This window comes from Podarcis vaucheri, assembly GCF_965113315.1.
Source record: "Podarcis vaucheri genome assembly, chromosome: 1".
Taxonomy (NCBI): Eukaryota; Metazoa; Chordata; class Lepidosauria; order Squamata; family Lacertidae; genus Podarcis; species Podarcis vaucheri.
The window spans coordinates 19,566,565-19,572,869 of NC_138759.1; the positions used below are offsets into that span (position 1 = coordinate 19,566,565).

Consider the following 6,305-nt stretch of genomic DNA (forward strand, 5'->3'; position numbering starts at 1 on the left):
CAGTCACAGATTGAGCTGGAGGGTCCCCAAGGCAGATGCTGTTTAAGATACCACTGCTCCCTCAGGCTTAGGACCTGTTCAACCTCATGGCCTCTCCTCAGCCTCACCGCAAGATTCTGGCTCCTTGCCCCCTGGGGCTTGGTGTAAGCCTGGGTCATCCTGGCCCTCCTCTGATGAGGAGACCCACAGCTGAGGCATGACACCCATCTTCAAAATAGCTTACTAGGAACACAAAGACCACAAGAAGCACCCAACACAGTTCTCTCCCATCCGAGAAGTTCTGCTTATCTTTATAATACATAATAACGGAGTGGTGCTTGATCCTTAAAAAAAATCCAAGTGGTGTACATAAAACAAGAATAAAATACCCCCAGAAATTAGATAAACAACAATAAAACTATTCCTATTACCCAGGTCACATATCTGGGAGAGCCTGAGTAAATAGATGAAGGGGTTTTTCTTTTGCAGACCTCTCAAACTTAATTCTGATGGCGCCTGCTTAATAGCACTTGAGCACCTTCATCAATGATGCAGCTTCAGTTGCTTCCAAGCCACTTCCCAGGACCCATATGATTATCTTCCTGTATATTTGGAAAACACCTACAAACGTTTTGGATATTGCTGCAGTAGACTTCATTAATTAAAGGTCTTTCTGTAGCTGATTTATCAAGACTCTCCAGCAAGGTTGGGGGGGGAATGAAAAATCTGTGCTCTTTTAGATCTTTAATTTATGTCCTGCTGTAGAGAGATGCTGAGTTATTATGGGTTATTAAAATAATTTGGGGGCAATTAGGGCAGGATCGGCAAGGTCAGATTATTGGTACATTTTATGTTGCTCATGTTTATATATATTTTGGAAGCACATCTTCAGTTTGGTCTAGGCCACATTACTTTTTCTTTAAAAAAAAAGATAATGAAGAAATAATAAATCATCAGATGTAATAAAAATGTTGCAATGAAAATATAGCTGACAGTTTTGCTGATGCTGATGAGACAGAACAAGATCTAGCTTGCTTCTCCAGATTTCTTGGCTCCTTTTACAAAGCCAAATTGGTATCCACCACAGTGTTTTGAAAAAGAATCTACCTGTTGTGAACTACAGCTGTTCATGCTTACATGGAAGTAATTCCCAGGGCTCCCAAGGAACTTTCTTTTCTGAGTAAACAGACATAGGACTGGAATATACATGCCATCTAAAACAAAGCCAGATTGGCAACACCATATATGCAGGAATGTAAGAAACTGGTATATATTGAGTCAGAATATTGGTCCATCGAGGACAGAAGATGAAGGGCCCTGTGGGAGGCTGGGAGAAGAGGGGAAAGCTCCCAGGTGAGAGCTGGGAAGGTTCATTTTTCTATGTGTGGAGTAAGTGCTAAGATATAATTGTAACAGAGGGCCTTGTGTTTATTTTCTCTTCTTTCTCTTCCATACCCTCCAACATTTCTCTGATGAAAATAGGAACGTACTAAAGAAAAACAGGACGTTCCAGGATCGTATCAGAAATCTGGAAAATAGGATCTGCGGCCCGTGGTTTTTACTGAGCTTCTTCTAAGGTAATTTTATTCTGCCCCTCAAGCTTACCCACAATACACAAAGAATTGTCCCTAGAAAATTGGGACACCTGAAGACCTCTTCTCCTCTCTTCTCTTCTCTTCTCTTCTCTTTCTTCTTCTTTATTTTCTTCTTTTGTTTATTATTGCTTCTTTTCTATTTAATTTCTTTAGATTAGTTTGGCTTTCATTGTATTTTATGCTGAAAACTTTTAATAAAAAAGACTTTTTAAAAAATAAAGATCATTGGGCTACCTGGTTCTGTATTACTTACAGCATAGCAGACATATATGCATACATACGTTTATTTGTATGCTGACTTTCCACTGTTCAAACCATGCTCAAGATGGCTTTCAATATGAAAAACATGACAATAACATAACAAAAGTAGCCATTTCAGGACTCACGGTCTTTCCCAAGAGTTGCCAGAATTGTACCTGGGACCTTCTGTATGCAAAGCATAGCATGTACTCTTCCACTAAGCAATGGCCCATTCCCAGCTAGAACCAGCTTTCTAGCGGATACTATTTCAGGTTACAGCTGGAGAGTTTCATATATAAATGTTCTTCCTTGAAACAAAACTCAAACTCCCTGCACATTGGACTGGGGGCGGGCGGGGAAAACCCTACATGCAGGTAGTTCAATTCTTCTCTTGACCATTAAGTTTTCTATTAGTCCCAATAACATTGACCAGCAGGATTTTCGTAAAGGATGCGATAGTGAGGAGTATATTGTTACCCAACACCGGCCCTTTAAATAAGCAATACTTTCAGCCAGAGTCAGATTTCTCAAAACTCCAGTTCTCCGCTGCATAATGAGCAGTTGGCTTTCATCTGCTTCAACTTCGTAGTTGTCAGCACAGCCTTCAACATGTTCTTTTCCGATCCTTCCCAAATCTCCACGGGTTCTCGGGTCCCTTCGCGGTACAGCAGAAGAAAGAGAAAAGCGGTGAAAGAGGAGACCGCAGAATGGCTGAACGTCTGCCAAATATACAGATGCTAGTCTGATCGCTTTCTCAGCCTACCTATATCTATCTGCGGAAATGCAGATGTTCTGGACCGATGCACGGCTTCCACTCGGAATCAGGAGTTTACGAAAATAATATATTTCAAGCTGCGGTTTAAGAGCTGGCTGATCATTTTCTTTCTAAATTCTGAAATGCAAGATCTCCGTACAGAGAATTTGTGTGCACTAAATTCCTGTGGTCCTTCTATTTCCTTCACTCTTTTTGTCATTTATTTTTATACCCCAAATTTCTCCTGCCCACTATAAAGGTAAAGGGACCCTGACCATTAGGTCCAGTCGTGACCGACTCTGGGGTTGTGGTGCTCATCTCGCTTTACTGGCTTTACAGCTTCTGGGTCATGTGGCCAGCAGGACTAAGCCGCTTCTGGCGAACCAGAGCAGCACATGGAAACGCCGTTTACCTTCCCGCCGGAGCGGTACCTATTTATCTACTTGTACTTTGATGTGCTTTTGAACTGCTAGGTTGGCAGGAGCAGGGGCTGAGCAACAGGAGTTCACCCCATTGTAGGGATTCGAACCGCTGACCTTCTGATCGGCAAGTCCTAGGCTCTGTGGTTTAACCCACAGCACCACCCGCGTCCCTATAGCTTAAAGTAAAATCTCTGCCCCTTTCTAGCCGCTCCCTTCCACTCCCATTTTGTGTCAGGGAGGGATAGTTTCAGGTTTGAGGGACGTGGATGATGGCAACAGCCAAATAAGCATCTGCACAATCGCTAAGTAACGAACATCTGACAGCTTTACCCAGGCATCTGGATGGTGCCCTGTGCCACCCCTTGAATCATAGGAGCCAACTCCTTGGGGCTAAAGTCCCTTCACCCCCAAATAAAATAGCTAAAGGAGTTGGACCCCCCTAAGTTAATGGGCATAGCCATTCAAATGGTGTGTGTGTGCCGCATCACGTGATTGATTATGTGAGATCTAGCTTACCTGGGCCTCACAGTATTTTATTCAAGTTGGCAGCCCTGCTTTGAATGCACCCAAACACAAACCATTCAGCTCAGCCATATTTAAAATTTCTCATATCACATGGACACACAGACACATTTAGTTGAGATTCCAGCATCGCAGGGGGTTGGACGAGATGATCCTCATGGTCCTTCCCAAGGCTATGAGTCTATGGTGCATTCAATCATCATTCATGCACATAACACATCCCAGCTGCAGTCCACAAATAGCCACACAGCTTCTGTCAATGGGCTCCCAAAGGTTAAGGGCTTCTACACTTACATTTGCTCTGCACTTTCCAGGAACAGCCTGTGCTTTAAAGCTTCATGTCTGAGCACTCTTCCCCCCCCCTTCTCTGCATTTCCCCCCTGTGAAAACCCGCTCTTTAAAGCTGAATCAGAACAAACAGCACTCTGCAAATTGCTCTTTTGCTTTGTTTGAGTAATAAAGAGTGAACTTTTGTGGGTAAAGCTTTGGGGTAAAAAAAGAGAGAACACCCAAACACAGTGTGGACCTGTGCCTGGAATGAGTGGGGCAAAAGATCTTCAGATGAAGAGCAGTGTATAAAATTAATTAATTAATGGATTGATTAATAATAATAATATCCACAAATATCAGCCTGCTTCAGCTTTGCAACATCCCAATCCAAACTCCACTGGCTTCAGGTATTGTTTTATTTTCAGTCATGGATCCAGTGTTGCCTCTTACATGTGCTGTTTTTGTTAAAACCATTATTATTATTATTATTATTATTATTATTATTAAAACAAGTGCAGGGAATGGATAATCAGAGAGGACTTTCTTTGCCGTAGGCAGTTCCTAAATTGTGGTACACCCTTCCCAGTTGGGGTGTGTGTGTGTAGAGAGGAGCGGGAGGGGATGTTCTGTTGCACAAGCAGAAGATCTTGTGTGAAAGGACTTGACTGGAGACAACCTTACACATTTATGCTGTTTCAATGTTGTTCAGCGTTCCTTTTGTCCTCCCCCAGCACCATTTCGCTGCTTCTCTGCCCTTACGATCCATGGCTTGATTTATCCTCACTCTCCATTTTGTCTCACGGGTTGTGGTATCCCATGTTACTTTCGTCGATTGCCTTGGCCACCGCTGTTGCCGCAGTGAAATCTTGTGAGGTGCTGCAGCCGGAAAGATGAGAAGGCAGGCAACTGAAGTGAAGGACAGTAGTCGTGCAATGACGAGAAGGAAGAAAATGGCCCCAGAAAGAAGCAGAGCCAGGGAAGCAAATGGGTGCAGAACAACATCAAGGCAAGGCAAATGATTAGCAAGGTGAGTCTTGTTTGGAATCCTGCACGGTTACATAAAATATACTGTACACATTCCAAGCACAGTCCTGCTGTGCATTACTGGCCAAGGTTGAGCATCAGTTCTTCTGCTGCTAGTGAGCCATGGATGCCATTCGACAGACGCAGACCATTTCAGGCGCTCACACTAATGATGTTTTTGTGACCTCTTCTTCACTTGGCAGGGTTTAGATGCGTGTGAAGCAAAACCTCCAGACTGTTGCCCATCTCCATTCTGAAGAAGCTAGATGGGAATAGCACCTTGCCACCCCGGGCTGTGATGATACATTGAGATATTGCCATTCATAGGGTAGTGGAAGGCCCTGAATATCCTGGCGTTCAGCCTAATGAAGCGTTTTAACTCTTTCCAAGGGCTGCGTTTTGTAGAACTCAGCAGCTTAGTGCATGTTGCAACTGATACGGTTACTGATATATGCATCAAGGAGACAAGGCATCGGTTGAGCAAGATGCAAGATGGGCCTATCCTATGATTAACCTAATCATTCAATTACTATGCCAGATTATTGGCACTACCTGCTCCCTGACTGCTTCTGTTGTTTTCATGAAGTTCAAAATGGTAGGCTCCTCTTTCGCCTGAAGCAGGGAGTGGAACTTGAACTAGGAACAACGGGAGTCAGCCCTGGAAAGTACCAGAGACTGTGTGAGGAAATAAAGCTATACATTATTATATTGGCATGCAGTGTGAAGTTTCTGGAATATCAAGGCCAGGGGTGTCTAATGCCCAGTTTGGGGGCCTGATTTGTTCAGCCAAGTAAATTTTTGTGGGCCCCCAAGATCTCACTGAATTTGGCGACAGCTGATTTAATTTCAGGTGGTTTCTGGTGGTGTGGTGAGCTGAGACCATGCAATACAATGACCACTTGATCACATATTCAATCCTCACTAGGAGTCCAGTAACAAACTGTTGTACTCAGCTAAGTTATACTCAGGATAAACCCATATAAAATAATGGTCCTAAGTTACTCATGCCTATGAATTCAAGTGGGTCTACTTGAGTAGGTCTAACATTGTCTACAACCCCAGCACTGGCACCTGTTCAAAGAGTGATATAAACTGACTGTTAATGATTCAGCATGTAGTGTTCATGGGCTGCAGTTCTTTTTATCCATCAGAACTGTGCTATGAAGCATTGTTTTAGGACATTTTTGGATTTGAAAATAGTAGCTGCCAGAAACAGGAAACAAAAGGAGAACTGGGCAGCCAGTGAATTTCATCCCTCCCCAAATTTGGCCCCCTGAAACAACCCCTTCCCGCAGGTTGCTCAGGTGAACTTCCATTCTCACATAAGGCAAAAAAGGTAAAGGACCCCTGGATGGTGAAGTCCAGTCAAAGGCTACTATAGGGTTGGGGGTGCTCATCTCGCTTTCACGCTGAAGGAGCTGGTGTTTGTCCACAGACAGCTTTCCATGTCATGTGGCCTGGTGTAACATTGTGACGGAACCAGAGCGCACAGTAATGCTG

At 43.7% G+C, this 6,305-nt stretch overlaps 1 long non-coding RNA gene across 1 annotated transcript; it reads left to right on the forward strand.

The window, feature by feature from the left end:
* The first annotated feature begins 1,142 nt into the window (after window positions 1-1,142).
* On the forward strand, window positions 1,143-2,941 carry LOC309531300. The gene is made up of 3 exons (XR_014219204.1): window positions 1,143-1,234; window positions 1,462-1,556; window positions 2,828-2,941. It is a non-coding gene; the product is annotated as an uncharacterized lncRNA (long non-coding RNA).
* The last annotated feature ends 3,364 nt before the right edge of the window (window positions 2,942-6,305 follow it).